This window comes from Caretta caretta, chromosome 7, assembly GCF_965140235.1.
Source record: "Caretta caretta isolate rCarCar2 chromosome 7, rCarCar1.hap1, whole genome shotgun sequence".
Classification (NCBI taxonomy): domain Eukaryota; kingdom Metazoa; phylum Chordata; order Testudines; family Cheloniidae; genus Caretta; species Caretta caretta.
This window is the reverse complement of record NC_134212.1, coordinates 117,746,165-117,765,307: the sequence shown is the minus strand read 5'-3', so window position 1 is coordinate 117,765,307 and position 19,143 is coordinate 117,746,165. Positions and strand designations below refer to the sequence as shown.

Below are 19,143 nucleotides of genomic sequence, written 5' to 3'. Positions count from 1 at the left end.
GACCTCAGCTGTCCTACAGATCACATGTTGGTCAGAAATTCCAGGATTATACTAAGACAATATAGGCCTTCTTGATGTTGCAAGACCGCTTTGTCTTAAATCAGGCCCTTCTCACCAAACATTGACCGCCTCTGAGCAGTCATTTTGAATCCCTCCTTGAGATCAGCATACTAATCTCACTCCTTATCCCAGCTTTTGGAATACCCGTATCGCTCTTTTACAGTGTTTGGAATGAAATAACATCAGACAAGTGGGTGCTCAGCACTATAAAGGAGGGGTCATGTTATCCAGGACACCTCTCTTCCTTTCTGCAACCCACGTTACCTGTCCCTCTTTGGGGACCCACCTCACAAGACCATGTTGCTTATAGAAGTACAATATTTTCTGGAATTGGGAATGATAGAGGTTCCTGGCATCACAGAAGGAAAGGATTCTACTTCCGTTACTTCCAAATTAGCAAAGTCTGGTGGCTTGTCCAATTTTTAGACCTCAGAAAGTTGAACTTAATTTAGCAGTTCAAGATGGTTACCCTTTTTTCCATTATCCCTTCCCTGGAGCGTGAAGATTGGTATGCTGCCCTTGATTTCCAAGATGCATGCTTCCATGTGACAATACATCCTGGCCACAAGAAGTACTGTTGCTTTATGGCAGGAGATATCTACTAACCATACACAGTGCTCCCCTATGGCCTGTTGTCAGCCCCAAGGGTCTTCACAAAATGCCTGGCGGTAGTAGTGGCCTACCTGCGCTGCCCAAGTGTCCACATTTTTCCTTACCTGGATGATTGGCTAATGTCGGAACCCAGTCTTTTTTTGATGAGTTTATATGTTTTGTTGATAAAAGTGATCGTGTTGATGTAATATACTTCTGTAAGGTGTTTGACTTAATACCACATGACATTTTGATTTTAAAAATAGAACAGTTAAAATTAATGTGACACTCATTAAATGGATTAAAAGCTGGCTATCGGATAGGTCTCATGATGTAACTAGAAATGGGGAATCATCATTGGGTGGTGAGTGTTTTTAGTGGGGTCCTGCGGGGATTGATTCTTGGCCCTCTCCTATTTAACATGTTTACTAATAACTTGGACAAAAACATAATCATAACTGAAAGTTTGCAAACACACAAACTGGAGGAGTGTTTAAGTAATGAAGAGAACAGGTCACTGATTCAGAGCGAACTTAGTGAGCAGAGCTCAAGCAAACAGTAGCCATGTTAAAACTCATAAATGTATACTTCTAGAAACAAAGAATGTAGGACATACTTATGATGGACTCAATCTTGAGAAGTAGTGACTCTGAAAAAGATTTGGGGGTTCTGGTGGATAATCACTGAAAATGAGCTCTCAGGGTGATGCTGTCGCCAAAAGGGCAAATGCAATCCTGGGACACATAAGCAGGGGAATCTTGAGCAGGAGTAGAGAGGTTATTTTCCCTCTGTATTTGGCACTGGTGTGACTGCTGCTGGAATATTCTGGCCAGTTCTGGTATCAACAATTTAAGAAGGATGTTGCTAAAGTGAAGAGCCACAAGAATAATTAAAGGATTACAAACCATGCCTTACAATGATAGACTCAAGGAGCTTGATCTATTTTGCTTGACAAGGAGACAATTAAGCGGTGAATCAATTACAGTCTATAAGTACCTACATGAAGAAAAAATATTTAATGATAGGCTCTTCAGTCTGGCAGAGAAAGGTATATAACAGTGTGCAATGGCTGGAAGTTGAGGATTGACAAATTTACAGTGGAACTAAGGGGTAAATTTGTAACCATGAGAGCGATAAACTATTGGAACAACTTAGCCTTAGCAAGGGCTGTGGTGAATTTTCCATCACTGACAACTTTTAAATTGACGGATGTTTTTCTTAAAGATCTGCTCTCGGAATTATTTTGGGGAAGTTCTTTGGCTTGTGCTATATCGGAGATCAGACTAGATGGGCATTATAGTCCCCTCTGGCCTTATAGAGTCTATGAAGTTTACAGCAGTATCTTCATCATCAGACAGCTGTTCTCTCATCTAGGCCTGAAACTGAATTTAGACAAAACAAAGCTACAGCCGACACAGCATATAACGTTCACAGGAGGAAACCTTGACACCATAACCACAATAGTTTATTTTCCAATAGACAAGTTTTAGTTCATACTCACTCTATCCGAAGGCCTGAAGCCCAACCCAATGACAACAGTGTGTTCCTATATATAGCTGTCAGGCCACATGGCCTCGTGCAGGTACATAATTCCACATGCCAATCTTCACCTTCGCTGTCTATGGGCCTGGCTTTGTTTGGTCTATTGTCTGACCAGTCATCCTCTGGGCATGCTGGTTTGTGTACCTGCATGAGTGCTTCAGCCTCTGAACTGGTGGCTGAACCCTTGCAACGTGCGCAAAGTGTCCCTTTTCTATCTCCAGAGCCAAGCTATGACTCTGGTTACAGATGTGTCTACCAAAGGCTGGGTAGCCCACCTCTGCTGCCTTTCTGCACAAGCTCTGTGGTCACCCCAGGACGTCTCACTGCACATAAACAGGTTTGAGTTCCATGCACTTCATCAGGCCTGTGAGCTGTTTGTCTCCCATCAACAACCAGGTTGTGCAAGTCCTTACAGACAATACCATTGCCAAATTTTATCTCCACAAGCAGGGAAATGCAAGATCAACTCAGCTGTATCGGGAGGCTGTTCATCTGTGGAACCTATGCATAAGAAACAAAGTTGCTCTGAGAGCTTTCCATTTTCCAGAAGTGAGGGACACCATTGCAGATTCCCTCAGCAGGAATTTTACAGACCACCATGAGTGGTCAATCGGGACATCCTCCTCCAGATCTTCTATCAGTTGGGCTACCCAGAAATAGACTTTGTTTGCTACCAACCTGAACAACAAATGCAAAATGTTTTGCTCCAGGGCAGACCGCATTCCGAGTTAGTTAACAGATTAATTTCTCCTCTCATGGTCCAATTATCTCATATTCCATTTGGCTCACTGGACCTGGAGTCTAACAGTCTTCAGGGTGCAGTGCAAGACAAATTTATTTGGTGTAACATTTTAGTGTTTTGTTTGGTTGTCCTTATTTTATTGAATTTAATGTTTCTTTGACTCCAAACGAGTGCCTCACTGCTATGGTGACAGATGTTTACAAAATAAATAAAATAGTCTGTTTGAGGTCCCAAATCTATTTACAATATGTACAAGCTTTAAAATTACAAAAATAAATACATTTTAAAGGCCTTTTACCATCTGTAACAGGTTGTGCGCACCACCACGGTGCCTCCTGCTGGTTGCTCTGGGAATTAGCTCTGTACAGCTCTGGAGTGCCCTTTGCAGGTGGTGTCTCACCCATTGTCTGCTCTGCTGTTTCCTTTGTCTTGGGGGGCCTGTGTCAGTCCCGGACCTCAGCGTCTACTTCAGGGCACACTGTGCCCCAATTCTGTTGTCTCCTCCCATTCCAGGGAAACTGGCAGTCCTTTGCCCAGCTTCTCGCCACAGTGGCGAGCTAGAGTCCATAGTCCAGCCCCTTGCTCAGGGCAAGCTGCAGTCCTTTGGCTCAAGCCTGCACTCAGGTGGAGCTGCAAATAGTCAGTTAGGCTAGACTCTGGTTCAGAGCGGGGCAGTAAGCAAGGTCTCTCCGCTCCGCCTGTGCTCAGGTGGGGCTGCAAATAGTTAACGAGCCCAGGCTCTGGTTCAGAGCTGGGCAGGAAACAGTACTCAGCTTGGGCCTGTACCCATAGTCAGTTACCTCAGGCTTTCCTTCAGCTAGCCTGAGGGCGGGGGGAGACTGCCACCCACTACTTGGGTGGAAGGGGGAATGCAGGCCCTCCCACTCCACTGCATCCTGGCCCAGGGCCCTAAAGGTGGCGGAGGGGTCTGCCACCTCATCAGCGGGGATCCAAGCTGCAACACACTGACTCACCCTCTGCCAGTGTTGCAGCCCAACAGGGGTCTACTACTCCTGGGCCACTTTCACACTCCCCCTCTAATGGTACCCGCTGGTCCGGTGAGGTAAGGTGATCTGCAGGGGCCTCAGTTGCCAGCAGAAGCTTGTCCGGGTGACCCAGGCCAGTCGTCTGCTTCCCCCGGGATCAGGTCAGTCCAGGAGGTCCAGGCCAGTTGTCTGCATTCCATGGGCCTGTTGCCATCTCCCAGTGCGAGAGCTCAGAGGAAACATCTGTCCCCTCCAGGGGCTGGCTGCCCACTGAGCTTCCAGGTCCCGCCTTTATATTCCTAGCCCCGCCCTTCGCTTCTGGGAGGGCAGAGTTAGGGGATAGGGTTCTGCCCACAAGGGAGTGGAGCGACCCTCTTCCTCTGTCTGGGGAGGGCCAGTCCACCTCACTACACCATCCCAAACCAAATTTCTAGTTTTTCCTGCACTACTAATGACCTCACTACATTAAAGCAGGGATTAGCATTCTGTATTATGCTTAGGTGTTAGTGACCCTATCAGCTCTTTCAGAGGGAAAATCAGGAGGAACTGATTTTCATATACTTGGTTGTAAATGTTTTTGCATTTAGGTCTTTGTGTCCCCTTGATCTTGGCTCTTGCACAATTTTTAAAATGTTGTGTTTCATATCACTGTTCTGTAGATGAAAAAAGCAGCTGCAAACACTTTGAGAAAGTTGAGAAAGTTATGTAGGATACATATGCAAATTTTATAGTTAATAGCTGCCTTTTAACTTTTAGTCTTGCTGTCTTTGCAGGAGCAGAGCTCTATAAGGCTGTACATAAATAGAGGCTATAAATTCGTGGTGATGGTTTAAAAATTCTCTGCAACAGAGTTGTGGATTGACACTTAAAACCCAGAGTATATTTTCCAGTAGCTTTTAATGGTTTAAAATTATGTCCTATATTGGAGGTCTCTGATAGTTTCTTCTTAAATACATGTACAACGACTGTTAAAATAATATTGCATTTGTCTTAAAGTGATAGAAATAGAATTCAGAGTAGCAGCCGTGTTAGTCTGTATCCGCAAAAAGAAAAGGAGTACTTGTGGCACCTTAGAGAGTAACAGATTTAAATTTGTTAGTCTCTAAGGTGCCACAAGTACTCAGTTTCTTTTTTAGAAATAGAATTAATGCCGAAGCTGTTTCTCAGCTTTTGTTGTTTTGTCCACAGCCAGTATTGTAGTTAAGATGCTGAACAATCTGACCTGTTCTTAGGTCCCCTGATGTGGGAAAAGATCAGTTACAATATCTGTTCTCACTGAGACCATTGTAATTGCATGCTTAACCCTGAATTCTCTAGTTCTTTTTTCCAGTTTTTCAGCCCCTTAATATTATTTTATTATAGTTCTTTGAATATGTTTTGGGGTTTATAATGTGAATAGAAACTGAACTACTCTTTCACAGGCTTTAAAACAAACTACAAAGGTTCTATTTTTGTTCCCCTCCCAGTGTCCTCTTTCCATGTGCGCAGAGTTTCCATTTGACTTGATTACTTGTAACTGAGGATCAAATTGGATAAGTAGCATTTGCTTTCTATACCATAATGTGTCCATATGCCCTAGAAGCCATGTAATGCAAAGCGCATATTTAGAAGCAAATACAAACTGTCATTAAAGTGCGTATTTAGAGACTTCAGGAGTGCACCACATTTGGCAGGTAGCTCATAATTGCTCCGAAGAAGTCATCAGTCTTTTGGGGTTTTTTAAAAAGATATTTCTTCTAAAAGGGGATTGTTTAACGCTGTAGATCAGCAGTTCCCCAAATGTGGTCCCCAAAATACTTGTTAGTAGACGTGTTGCTGTATTTTCTATATAAGTGGTTGATGTAGTTACTGGAGGCTGTGTTCAGTTGCTTATGGCAGAAAAATGATTTTAGGAAGTAAAAATAAGTCTTTTAGACAATCTCTCCAAGATGTAGTCCATCCTATACAAATGTTTGTGACTTACTACTGTAGACCATAATGGTTTCCGTGGGCACAACAGCTCTAATCATTTACTATGTGGGGAGGTTTATCACATAGATATGCAAGACCATAGTGATTACTTTGGAGCAGTTAGTGTGCCGTTGTGCTGTCATATATTCACAGAGACTATGTATTATAATGTCCTGTTAGCTGGGTGTCTTTCTCTTATTTAAAATTATATTCTAAAATTCATATGACAAGATGTATCTGACATTTCAAGTTTATTCTCTTAATCTTTAGGGGATATACTTAGTGTTGACTGTAGTTATTCACTAATTAGCCAGGATGTGGACCATAAACAATCTTGTATTTAATTAAGATGGAATGTCTGTAATTAAAATAGACTAAAAGCAATAGTTGCCTAAAATGAATTGTATTACTCTATATGGGTGTACTTGTCTTCCCCAGCCCACATCCAGGATCAATTATTCCATAAGCTCCAAACTGACATGCGTGAAGGCTCCTTCAGTATTGCTACAGCTTTGATGTAGGAGATTTTAGCTAATAATTCACCATATCACACTTGGTCAGTATTAGTGAAGAGTGTGACATGGTTAGTATGTAGACCCAAATAATTAACCTTTCTGCCAAGTTTAAACTTTCTAGGGGCTTCACCCATGATGACATGTTGCATCTGGAGTATGACTTCTTTGAGCTCTCTGAGTGAGGCTGCCAGATAAATGTTCGACAGCAGTTTAAGACCTATAGTATTCCAAATAAAATGAATAAAGCACGAGTCTCTCTTCCCACTGTAAAAATTCTCAGAACAAAGATGATCCAAAAGTAAACTGAGCCTAACTTTATCCAATGTGGTCATAGTTTATAGGGTCTTTGTGAGGTGGCTTCCTAATAAATTCAGCATACTACTTCAAGATTGTGTCTAGGTTAAATAAAACATTTGGGTTAGGATGTTGTAATTTGTTTTTCTCCACTTGAGAGATTATAATTATGGAATGAAAGAAGATAAGATCTGTTTATGTGAAATACAAGACTTCAGCAATGAAGAAAAGAACAGCTGAAGAAAGTAAGAGCTGGCCTTATATCCAGTTCCGTGTACTTTTATTTACGCAGTATCTTTCCTCAAAAGATCGATAAGGCTATTTGCTAGGAGTTTTTTTTTAAAGTTAGTTATGTTACTAAACAGCTGGAAATTGTATTTCATTAATGAATATGAAGCAGGATATACCAATAGCATACAAAGAAATTATAACAAGGAAAGAGTATATAGAAGAGAAGGACTCTTTTAAGATATCAGGTTTTTCATTGGCAAAAGACATGTTTGACCAAAATCATCCACTAGGCTTCAGTGGAGTTACACTCTGGATCAACTTAGCCCTTTCTCTTACTATATAGAATACAAGATATACACACATGTAACTAAAGAATTTGCTACCTTTGAAGCAAAGAGATTTGTAGATGGATATTCTAGGTTGGCATACTTTCTAAACAATACAGAATGCCTTGCACATTCAATGAAATGTATGTATTCATAAATATGGGGTCTGATTGAGTATTTTCCATGAATCATGTAGCTAGAACCAAAAAGACCTAGCTATGATTAAGGCTACATTTTAGTCGTGAGTATTTTCAGTAAAAGTCAGGGACAGATCACAGGCAGTAAACAAAAATGTATGGCCTGTGACAAGTCCATGACTTGTACTATATACCCCTAACTAAATCTTGTGTGGGGGTGTGGCCCAGAGGTGCCGTGGGTGCTCTGGGGGGGCTAGTGGTACGCAGCCCAGGATCCCTGCTGGGGGGTTTGGCGGGGCCGGCAGGCTCCCCCCAGAAGGAGGCGTGGCCAGATGGCTCTGCACGCTGACTCTGCCCTGAGCACCAGGTCTGCAGCCCCCATTGGCCAGGAACTGCAGCCAATGGGATCTGCGGGGGCAGTGCCTGCATGCGGAGCCATCAGCTAGGAGCGGAGGGAGAGACGTGTCACCGCTTCCGGGGAGACCCCCGAGGTAATCGCTGCCCGGAGCCCCCAATGCCCTCCCACACCCAAACTCCTGCTGCTACTGGGGGAGGCAGGCATGGTGGCCCAAGACTGCCCCAGCAGCAGCTGGTGTGGCTGGCCCAGAGGCTGCCTGAGCTGCTCAGGTGGCCCCCGGGCCAGCCACACCAGCTGCTGCAGAAATCACGAAGGTCCTGGAAAGTCACAGAATCCATGACCTCCGTGACAAACTCACAGCCTTAGCTATGATATAGTTAAAAGGAGCTGTGCTTAAACATAGTTTCAGTCCATATGTAAACTTAATTGTATTGTGTGTATCAAATTTTAACATATGGACTAGCCAGTAATTTAAACAAGATTCTTTTATTTCTTCGTATGCCATGGGAGATATAAGTGGCATTTAAGTGGTGCATAGGCCTTGAATGGGCTCTCTGCATAGGGAAGAATTTCACGCTAAAGAAGGAAGGGGTGGGAAAGCTATAGGTGATAATTAGCGTCCCACCAAATTCACAGTCCATTTTGGTCAATTTCACAGTCAGGATTTTAAAATAATAAATGTTATGATTTCAGCTATTTAAATCAGAAATTTCATGGTGTTGTAATTGTAGGGATCCTGACCCAAAAAGGAGTTGTGGGGCGGGGGGGAGTCGCAAGGTAGTTGTAGAGGGGGTTGCTGTACTGCTACTCTTACTTCTGCGCAGCTGCTGCCGGTGGCGCGGCCTTCAGAGCTGGGCAGCTGGAGAGCGGCAGCTGCTGCCCGGGAGCCCAGCTCTGAAGGCCGTGCCACCGCCAGCAGCAGCGCAAAAGTAAGGATGGCACGGTATGCTACTGCCACCCTTACTTCTGCACTGCTGCTGGCAGGGTGCTGCCTTCAGAACTGGGCGCCCAGCCAACAGCTGCTGGCCACCCAGCTCTGAAGGCAGTGCAGAAGTGAGTGTGGCAATACCGTGAGTCGTGACGCCCCCTAAAATAACCTTGTGACCTCTGCAACTCCCTTTTGGGTCAAGACCCCCAATTTGAGAAATGCTGGTCTCCACTGTAAAATCTGTATAGTATAGGGTAAAAGCACACAAGAAGACCAGATTTCACGAAAGGAGACCAGATTTCATGGTCCATGATGCGTTTTTCATGGCTGTGAAAAGGGCCCTAGTGGTGGTGATACATGATTACTCCGTAAAACTCCTACATCTTGATGGTTCCACTGAATTTTTGCCACTTCTTTACACATTTTAATTCTTGCAATGACATGCCAATACATAAAAAGAAAAGGAGTACTTGTGGCACCTTAGAGACTAACCAATTTATTTGAGCATGAGTTTTCGTGAGTTACAGCTCACTTCATCAGATGCATACCGTGGAAACTGCAGCAGACTTTATATATACACAGAGAATATGAAACAATACCTCCTCCCACCCCACTGTCCTGCTGGTAATAGCTTATCTAAAGTGATCATCAGGTGCCCCCCCCCCCCCCCCAGATGTTCTGGTTTAACTTGGATTTAAACTTGGAGAGTGGTCAGTTTAGATGAGCTATTACCAGCAGGAGAGTGAGTTTGTGTGTGTATGGGGGTGGGGGGGATGTGAGAAAACCTGGATTTATGCAGGAAATAGCCCGACTTGATTATGTAAAGAGTTGTCACTTTGGATGGGCTAGCACCAGCAGGAGAGTGAATTTGTGTGGGGGGGTGGAGGGTGAGAAAACCTGGATTTGTGCTGGAAATGGCCCACCTGATGATCACTTTAGATAAGCTATTACCAGCAGGACAGTGGGGTGGGAGGAGGTATTGTTTCATATTCTCTGTGTATATATAAAGTCTGCTGCAGTTTCCACGGTATGCATCTGATGAAGTGAGCTGTAGCTCACGAAAGCTCATGCTCAAATAAATTGGTTAGTCTCTAAGGTGCCACAAGTACTCCTTTTCTTTTTGCGAATACAGACTAACACGGCTGTTACTCTGAAACATGCCAATACATACTATACCACCATTTTTATTTTTACCATATTATACTGCATGCTATTTTTTTTAGAAAAAGCATTAATGCAAGACTGAGGTTGAGAAATAAAGAACTCACACCTAAGGAAATGCCATCACCTTGTAAGTAATTACAGGAATTTAAAATTTTGGTTAAGCCTTTTTGGAAATCTGGGATATTGTAACTTTTGATAATGCTTAACCTGGGCACAGCTGGGGAACCATTGAAAGACTTGCCAGAAACAGACAGGCATGGAGGAGCTTTGTTTCTGCCATTACACCTCTGGCGTTTCTGCCCTAAACGCCAGAGGCGTAATGGTAACATGATGATGACAATGACTTCAGAGTTCCCTCAGTGTTTGTATAGCTTTTATATTTCTGATAAGTCTAGCATTTGTTTGCGTTACAAAACTTCCAGTGCTCAGAACTAGTAACCCAGTTTCTTTCAGACCCAGTTTGTGCTTTAGACTTCATTGTGATCTGTCAAACCAGTCTGAACGCAGTTAGTACCAACGTTAAGTTAGGCACATATGGGAAACAAGGTTCTTAAAATTTATTTTTACGTACACAAAACTCAAAAATGGCCATGCTTTTTAACCTTTCCAAAAAATTCTCTGGCGGAACTTACACGAAGCATAGAAAAAAATCATCTCCAAAGGAATTTATTTAAGAAGGTTATGAGCAAATTAAAACAGTGGAGGTGGGGCCAGTGGCATGCAATGGATGTTGCTACCCATTAACTGTGGGGCCACTCCTGCTGTAATATAGTGAGATCTTTTGTGATTACAGGAATTGAATAATGTAAAGATAGAGATTAAATGTTGCTCTCATTCACCTACTACTTTTTGACTGATTTTGGTTTTAAGGGGATGACAAGGGAAGGTGATATAAACAATTCATCCTTTTTCTGTGCCACACTCCATCCCCAGTCAGTTATGGAGACTGATTAGATCCCAAGGGAGACTGTAAACAATTGAAAGTTTAAATGACTTTGAAGTTTCCCAGCTAAGGTAACCCTCCACTCTGAGTGTGTGAGACTGTGTCAGTCTTCTGGAAGCATGTCTGAATTGTACAAAAACTTCATATAAAAATGTACTATTTTAATATAAAATAAATTTTATATTAAAGTGAAAGTGTATTTTTTATGTTACATTCTTTATTTCCTCTGGCACAGACACAATGATACAGGCTATACAATTTCTAACAATGGACATCTTTGTCATTTGTATGTGGGTGGACTGATTACCATATAAAGTACTTTCCTCAAGGTGAGCCCTAAGGTCACTTAAAACTACATGTAACCTTATTTTTAGGTTATTCCCTTTCCCACTTCTGCAAAACATATATTCTCAGACCTACTGACACACACAGGTAGTTTACCTAACTAACTATGAATCCAGTAAAACATACAAGCTACTACCTATTGACCTTTTTAAAATTAAAGGACACTTCTCTCAAATTGAGAGAGCACATTTTGACAATTACTTCTTACTGCTTGGCATTGCCTCTTGAAATTGTGAAAATGAAATGTTTCCTTACTGCCAACAATTTGTTCTAGGCCGCCTTCTCATGAGTAATTATGCAGTGAGTACCTCTCCTGAACTCTAAGAACCCGTGTGATTAAATAAAAAGGTACACTACATTTAGAGCATAATGAATTTGTTCCAATGGGACAAAGTATTGTTTTCAGTGTATAACATGGCTGTATATGCTAACCAGAGAGAACCTGCATTTTCATGGTAAAAGTACTGGTTCCACATAAACTTACGTACTGTAATGAGATGTCCTGGAATCGACCAGTTTGGCAATGAGCTATAAAATACTAATGTCTTGGCTGAATTTAACATGCCATGGACATGTGGATTCCTGAGAATGTCGCACCTTGTCTTTGCCAGTAAATCACAATAGTGTCCATTCTAGACACTTAATCTGACTTTGCTGGCAATTTTCCATTCTTATCTGGGGGAATAGAAGGAGAGGGATGGGATAACTTTATCTTAATGTAGATATGCAATATGTTGGCAAGCTGTAAAGAGAATCAGATCTGGATTTCATTTCTTCTTCAACTTTGTGTGATCCAGTGCACATTCCTAACATGTTACAAACAGCTTGTGTCTCTGAAAGTGCAATATCAGTTTTCAGTGGCAAAAGTCCCTAAAGGAAACAGTCTGATTCTTCCATGTGCGAACAGCTGGGCGGTTGTGGATGGAATTAATTGCTGATATATACTGACTGTGTGGGTCTTTTTTTCCTTCCCCTTCTCTTGTCATTTCCTTTGCATCTGTGAAAGGCAAGTTTTTTAGACTTTGAAAACAATGTACACTTTTTCAGCAGTAATAATTCAAGATTACTGAAATTATATATTTATTTGGCTAGAAATAGAACATACCCATGTCTCTCCTGAACTCTAAGAACTCATGCTATTAAATAAAAACTGTAATGCAAAAACTCTAGCGAAGATTTTCAAAGGTACCTTGTGACTTTTGGGTGCCCATCTTGAAAAACCTTAAGAGGTTTGACTTGCAGAGGGTGAGCACTCAACACTTTCTTAAAATAAGGCAGCTTTAGGGTGTCTTGAGTTGGGCATAGAAAATTAGTAGTTAGTTTTGAAAATCATGCCCCTATATTTGTAGCCTTGAAGCAGTACAGTAATGGGATGACCCTACTACATTCAGATGATAGTCACACAAGTTTAATTGTTTAAAGTCAGGAATGCTCGGTACTTAGAACAGTCGGGGGATTTTAATATTATCATGGGATCGGAAAGCCCCACATTATCAACAACATTGCATGCCAAACCAAAGGCTTGTCAACCCTCCATCAACAGATCACAAATCAAAAAATGGATTCAAGAGCAGCTTCCAGACTCCGAAGGTGTGAGAATCTGTGACATGCTGATTTAGTGTTAAAATTCAGTGGAAAAATCTATGTATTGTAAAGACAGTATTTTGCTAGTTTCCACCCTGTAGTTCTCAAAGACATTTTCCCCGCTGTCTATAAAATGGTTTAAATTAATCTTGCAACAGAGGGATTTTTAGGCTTAGACTACATTACAAAAGGCTTGTCAGTATAGCTTATTTCATTTGGGAAACAAGCAGCAGCTATACTGGCAAAAACATTTTTCATGGTAAATTGCATGTACACTAGAATATCTAGTGTAGATGCAATATGGGGCTGGTATGAAGTGTAATTAAAAAAAAAAAATCACCCCCTCCTCCAACTGACATTTCTGTTCAGAAAATAGTTTCAAGTGTAGACCTGGTCTTATAAATCTGAATAACTTTAAGCTTTATAAGCATTTCACGTTAGAATATGTCCTCACCTGTTTGTGTTGAGTAGCGCATTGTACCTCAAGTGGTCCCATTGGAGCCAGTGGGACTGCTTGCAGTGTGAGATGCTGCTTACTGTGAGTAGGGGTGACAGAATTTGGACCAGAATGCTTTTAAGATTGTGGAAAACTACAGTAGGATTAAGAATGTCCAGGTTAGTAACAGTAAATACTAGCTTTTTAAAGAAGTTGCAAAAAAGTGAATCTGTGCAAAGTTAAAGTCCTTATGTAAAACAAGCTTATGTACATATACAGAATTATTTTAGTTTAAACATGCATATATTTTTGAGCCTGCTGTAGTGGATATCTCATGTTAAGTACTTTTTTGGCAGGTAATAAGAGTTATGGAAACAATTAAAATTCTTACGCAACATTGGATCACTTGTTTATTTGGAAGAGTGGGTGGTGTTTGGGAAATAAAGAACAGTTCTTTGCTTTAAAACAAAAATTGTTTGCTTTGGAATGATATGTATCTGGGGAGTTTTCACCAGAAAGCTTTGCCTTTTTTTTTGGTCTTGTTTTGTGTGTTCTGTTTTTATAAATTCCTATCAGACAATCCTGAAAATAAAGCATAGTTTGACTTATTATGTATATTTTGTCTAATAAATAGAAATACTGTATGTTGCTTTACTGGTAAGTATTAACATATAAAAAGACTACTGTGTTTATTTTAGTTGCTGGTAACATGTTTGTGTTCCTGTTGACTTGAAATCACTACAAAATTTTGCAGACAAGATGAAATTTTCATTGCAGCAAAGAGCATATGAAACCTGCAAAGGCTCAGCTTAGAAACGGGCCAGTTTCTGTTCAACCTTCTTGTCAGTCCTTTCCCAGACAGTTTTCTTCTAATGCCCTATCTGCCTAACTTAAAGGTCTAAAAGGTGGGAAAATGAATGCACTACAAGGTGGGTAGAAAGCTGGCTAGATTGTCGGGCTCAACGGGTAGTTATCAATGGCTCCATGTCTAGTTGGCAGCCGGTATCAAGTGGAGTGCCCCAAGGGTCGGTCCTGGGGCCGGTTTTGTTCAATATCTTCATAAATGATCTGGAGGATGGTGTGGATTGCACTCTCAGCAAATTTGCGGATGATACTAAACTGGGAGGAGTGGTAGATACGCTGGAGGGGAGGGATAGGATACAGAAGGACCTAGACAAATTGGAGGATTGGGCCAAAAGAAATCTGATGAGGTTCAATAAGGATAAGTGCAGGGTCCTGCACTTAGGACGGAAGAACCCAATGCACAGCTACAGACTAGGGACCGAATGGCTAGGCAGCAGTTCTGCAGAAAAGGACCTAGGGGTGACAGTGGACGAGAAGCTGGATATGAGTCAGCAGTGTGCCCTTGTTGCCAAGAAGGCCAATGGCATTTTGGGATGTATAAGTAGGGGCATAGCGAGCAGATCGAGGGATGTGATCGTTCCCCTCTATTCGACATTGGTGAGGCCTCATCTGGAGTACTGTGTCCAGTTTTGGGCCCCACACTTCAAGAAGGATGTGGATAAATTGGAGAGAGTCCAGCGAAGGGCAACAAAAATGATTAGGGGTCTGGAACACATGAGTTATGAGGAGAGGCTGAGGGAGCTGGGATTGTTTAGCCTGCAGAAGAGAAGAATGAGGGGGGATTTGATAGCTGCTTTCAACTACCTGAAAGGGGGTTCCAAAGAGGATGGCTCTAGACTGTTCTCAATGGTATCAGATGACAGAACGAGGAGTAATGGTCTCAAGCTGCAGTGGGGGAGGTTTAGATTGGATATTAGGAAAAACTTTTTCACTAAGAGGGTGGTGAAACACTGGAATGCGTTACCTAGGGAGGTGGTAGAATCTCCTTCCTTAGAGGTTTTTAAGGTCAGGCTTGACAAAGCCCTGGCTGGGATGATTTAACTGGGAATTGGTCCTGCTTCGAGCAGGGGGTTGGACTAGATGACCTTCTGGGGTCCCTTCCAACCCTTATATTCTATGATTCTATGAAAATGCACTTCTCCTAAGAAGAATTGATGGAGGTTACGAGCAAAAGCCCACATTTTTAGGGGCGGAATTTTCCAGTCTCCTGGTATGCTTGCAGCTGGATGTTCCTGTAGATCACATCAATACTTGGTAGCATTATTTGCTTGCCAAGCTTGCAAATGAATTTGCATTCTGTGAGTCTTGTAGTCGTGGGTTCTTCTTCTGAAAGTGCTCCACCATTGCTTTTTTTACATATACAGTACTTTGGATAGTTTGAAAAATCATAAAGGTCATCTTTAGGGCAAGGTTTCTTCAGAATTGCCACACTACATGTTATCAGTTTAAATGGCAGCTTTTTTTTTTTTTTCCAGAGTAGCAGCCGTGTTAGTCTGTATTCGCAAAAAGAAAAGGAATACTTGTGGCACCGTAGAGACTAACCAATTCATTTGAGCATAAGCTTTCGTGAGCTACAGCTTCGCTTCATGAAGTGAGCTGTAGCTCACGAACGCTTATGCTCAAATAAATTGGTTAGTCTCTAAGGTGCCACAAGTACTCTTTTCTTTTTGTATTTTTTTTAAGCAATGGGATGTCTGTTGCAATATGCTTCTGTGTAAACAAACACAGGTGGTATAGATTTGTTAATTCTATGGCAACTGTAAACCACACAAATGATTAATACTGTACTTGGGAGGAGTCTGTGGCTTTGTCTCTCAGTAAACTCCTTAGTTTCTCCATGCAAGAAAGTGGCTCTGAAAGAGAGAACAGTTTTCAGTTAGTAGGGGTGAAGCTCTTGTTGTTTTGGGGGGGGATTAAAAGAACATTGTAAACATTTTACTGGCTGCTAACTATCATAAAATGATGGTATAGTTTTAATCAACCACTTGATTACAATTTAATTACTTGATTCAATATAGAAATTTCGTACATACTTCAGATTGCTCTGTTTGTAATTTTACCAGCATTAGCAGACTGACAACTCCATGATCTCGCAATACTTTTGAAGCTTGAGACATTGTGGCATGAACTTTGTGTAAGAGTGGGTTCATTCAATAAAAAATAAAAGGAGCATTTAAAGAGCCTTTTATTCCTGCCATAAAGATGCTTTTGTGCTGTTGCTGCTGTGTATTTCACAGAGCAGTTGGGGAGGGATGCAGCAGAAAGTTGTTTGAAGCATATTTTGATTCTCTTCTATTTCAGACATTTTTGTTTTCATCCTTGATGTAGTTAGGTGAATGGTGAGTTGAATTTTTGTGTCTGAATTATTGGTTTCCCTATGCAGTCAGTGTTCAGTTAATCTATGTTTACCTCTTCTAAGATTTTTTTCTCTATTGTTACTGTTCAGTGGGGGGGGGGGGGGTTGGGAACATGGCGCCTGCTTGTGCTTCCATTTCAATCAATGGAAAGCTTTTACTTCAGTAGGAGCTAGATGGGACTCTTGTTTTGCAGTACATTACGATGTGCATTTCCACACTATACGTTCAGAAAAGGATTCAGTAGTGATATGATAGTGAGTTATTGAAGCTACCTTTTAAGATTTACAGTTGAACGATTATAAATCAAACAAAAAGGATGTGTTTGAAACTGAGTAAAACCAGTATATATCATGAACTAAATCCAAATTACATAATACATGGCACTATAAATAGGGACTTATCAGAGGGGTGTGTTCTGATTTAAAAGTACAAGAGAAAGTTGTATGCAAGGAGGGTTTTTTAATAGCCTTGAGCGTTGTACGTAATGCCATACATTTATATTTCCTTAGCTCTTGTGTCATGAGCAGATTCTAAAAACAAAACTTTTTTTAACGTCTTTTAAACTAGATTTTCTTGTAAAACTGCATTTAAAATTACATATTTCTCTTCGCAAAAATATATTCTATTTAAAAAGTTTTTCCTACAGGTAAATCTTGTTTCACCATCTGGAAATAGGTTTCACTTTTTATATTGCGTTTTTTAAACTTAATTTATTCCATTAACTTCTATGAAGTCGGGCATATAAATCTGAGCCCGGGAGCTTGATGCTCTGTTTTGGCATAGTTGTTTAACATTGTTTCCACAGTCTGGCACTCTAATCCATTTCCTTGCCTCATTGAGCACTGAAAGTGACATAAATTGACATAACTAGACTTTGCTGATTGGTGCTGAGGAAGCAGCCTGAGAGGTGAACTTTACCCTACCATCCTGCCAATACATTTACGTGGTTACAGAAGCAGGAATTTACATGTCATGATGTTTGTTGTGGAGTGAATCAATTTTTTAAAATGTACAGTGTGTGTATATTTGTAATTGTTACGTGTAGGATTGCCTGAAAGACCAGAGTTTCACCATTTGGTTTGTTTAGCCATAATTTCATTACAAAACAAAAGGTGCATGGGAGTGTCTTTGCTACCCAAAGGTCTGAGGTTCTAAACTGCAGTGTAGGTAGAGGACAATGATTGGGAATCTTCTATGAAAGAATTTTCTGTTATAGTTTACCTTTACTCCTGGGGAAATTCTGCCACAAAAAATTAAATTCTGCACATGATAATTTAAAATGTTGCATATTTTGTTTTGTCAAAAAACACAATATAATTGTGTGCGGTTGGGGCTCCTGCTGTCTACCCTGACAGAAAAAACAGAAAAATTAAGAATTTTGGTGGAAATAATAAATTCTTGTCGGGGGGGAAGGACTCTACAGGGAGTATTCATTCTGTGCAAATTCTGTGCTGTGCAGTGGTGCAGAATTCCAGCAAGAGTATTATTTTGCAGAAAGTTTGCTTTCTTTAGAAGTCCATGCTACATCTCAGGCATGGTGCAATTTAGTTATGCAGTCTCCTGGAGTTTATTTTGCCATTGATTGCATTTACTTCATTCTCATTAAAACTAATGAATCATGTGCATATGAATGGGAGGACAAACCCTTAAAAATGTTGCTGGTAAATTTGATGGAGACAGAGCACATTTTCATTATTACTGTATTATGGCAGACAGTCCAATGTCTTGTTAGCAGGATGTTAATTGTCTTTAATGGTCTTGTTAATTGGAAGAGAGTGTATGATGAAAATTTGTAACAAGCAACTTTTTTGATCTTATCATAGTTACTATACTGTTGGATTAACTTGTCTGTTTAGGTATTTATTCCATGGCCTGCATCATGTCTGAGCACTTATCTACAACATATGTTACTTAAGCAATGTTACCTACTAAAAAGGCACACAATGAATGAATAAATAAATTCTATTTAATACCAATAATTTCACTGTAAATTTGATACCATGTATATTGTGACATTCTAGAAAGGTTACTAGACTATCGTATAGAAATAATTTTAGGTTGAGAATGATTGTCACTAAATTCTAGAAATAGTCAGGTCTGATCTTAAAATCCTGAGATGTAACATACAGAGTATAACTATAATTGGGGATGCACTTTGATATATTAATTAGTGCTGTCAAGCAATTAAAATGTTATCGTGATTAATCGCACTGTTAATAATAGAATAGCATTTAAGTACGTATTTTTAGATGTTTTCTACATTTTCAAATATATTGATTTCAGTCTCAACACAAAACAAAGAGTACAGTGCTCACTTTATATTTATTACAAATATTTGTGCTGTAAAAAACAAAAGAAATAGTATTTTTCAATTCACCTCATACAGGTACTGTAATGCAGTCTTTCTCATGAAAGTTGAACTTACAAACGTAGAATTATGTACAAAAAATAACTGCATTAAAAAATAAAACAATGTAAACTTTTAGAGCCTAAAAGTCCTCTCAGTCCTATTTCTTGTTCAGCCAGTCACTCAGACTGACAGGTTTGTTTGTTTGCAGGAGATATAATTCTGCTCGCTTCTTGTTTACAATGTCTCCTGAAAGTGAGAACAGGCGTTCCCATGGCATTGTTGTAGCCGGCATGGCAAGATATTTATGTGCCCAATGCACTAAAAATTTATATGTCCTTTCACACTTCAGCCACCATTCCAGGGGACATGCGTCCATGCTGTCGTCGGGTTTTGCTCAATAACAATCCAAAGCAGTACAGATTAACACATGTTCAGTTTCA

General features: G+C 40.6%; 1 protein-coding gene across 14 annotated transcripts in view; it reads left to right on the top strand.

Moving 5' to 3' along the window:
• Nucleotides 1-19,143, top strand: part of ADD3 (adducin 3) — a 197,559-nt gene that overhangs the window by 92,224 nt on the left and 86,192 nt on the right. The window contains exon 1 of one of the 14 annotated variants that reach the window (XM_048856058.2): nucleotides 16,225-16,335. The exons of the other annotated variants lie outside the window; for them this stretch is intronic. The gene's annotated coding sequence lies outside the window, so the exon portion shown is untranslated. Of the gene's footprint in view, nucleotides 1-16,224; nucleotides 16,336-19,143 lie in introns of those variants that run through there. 14 annotated transcript variants of the gene reach the window in all.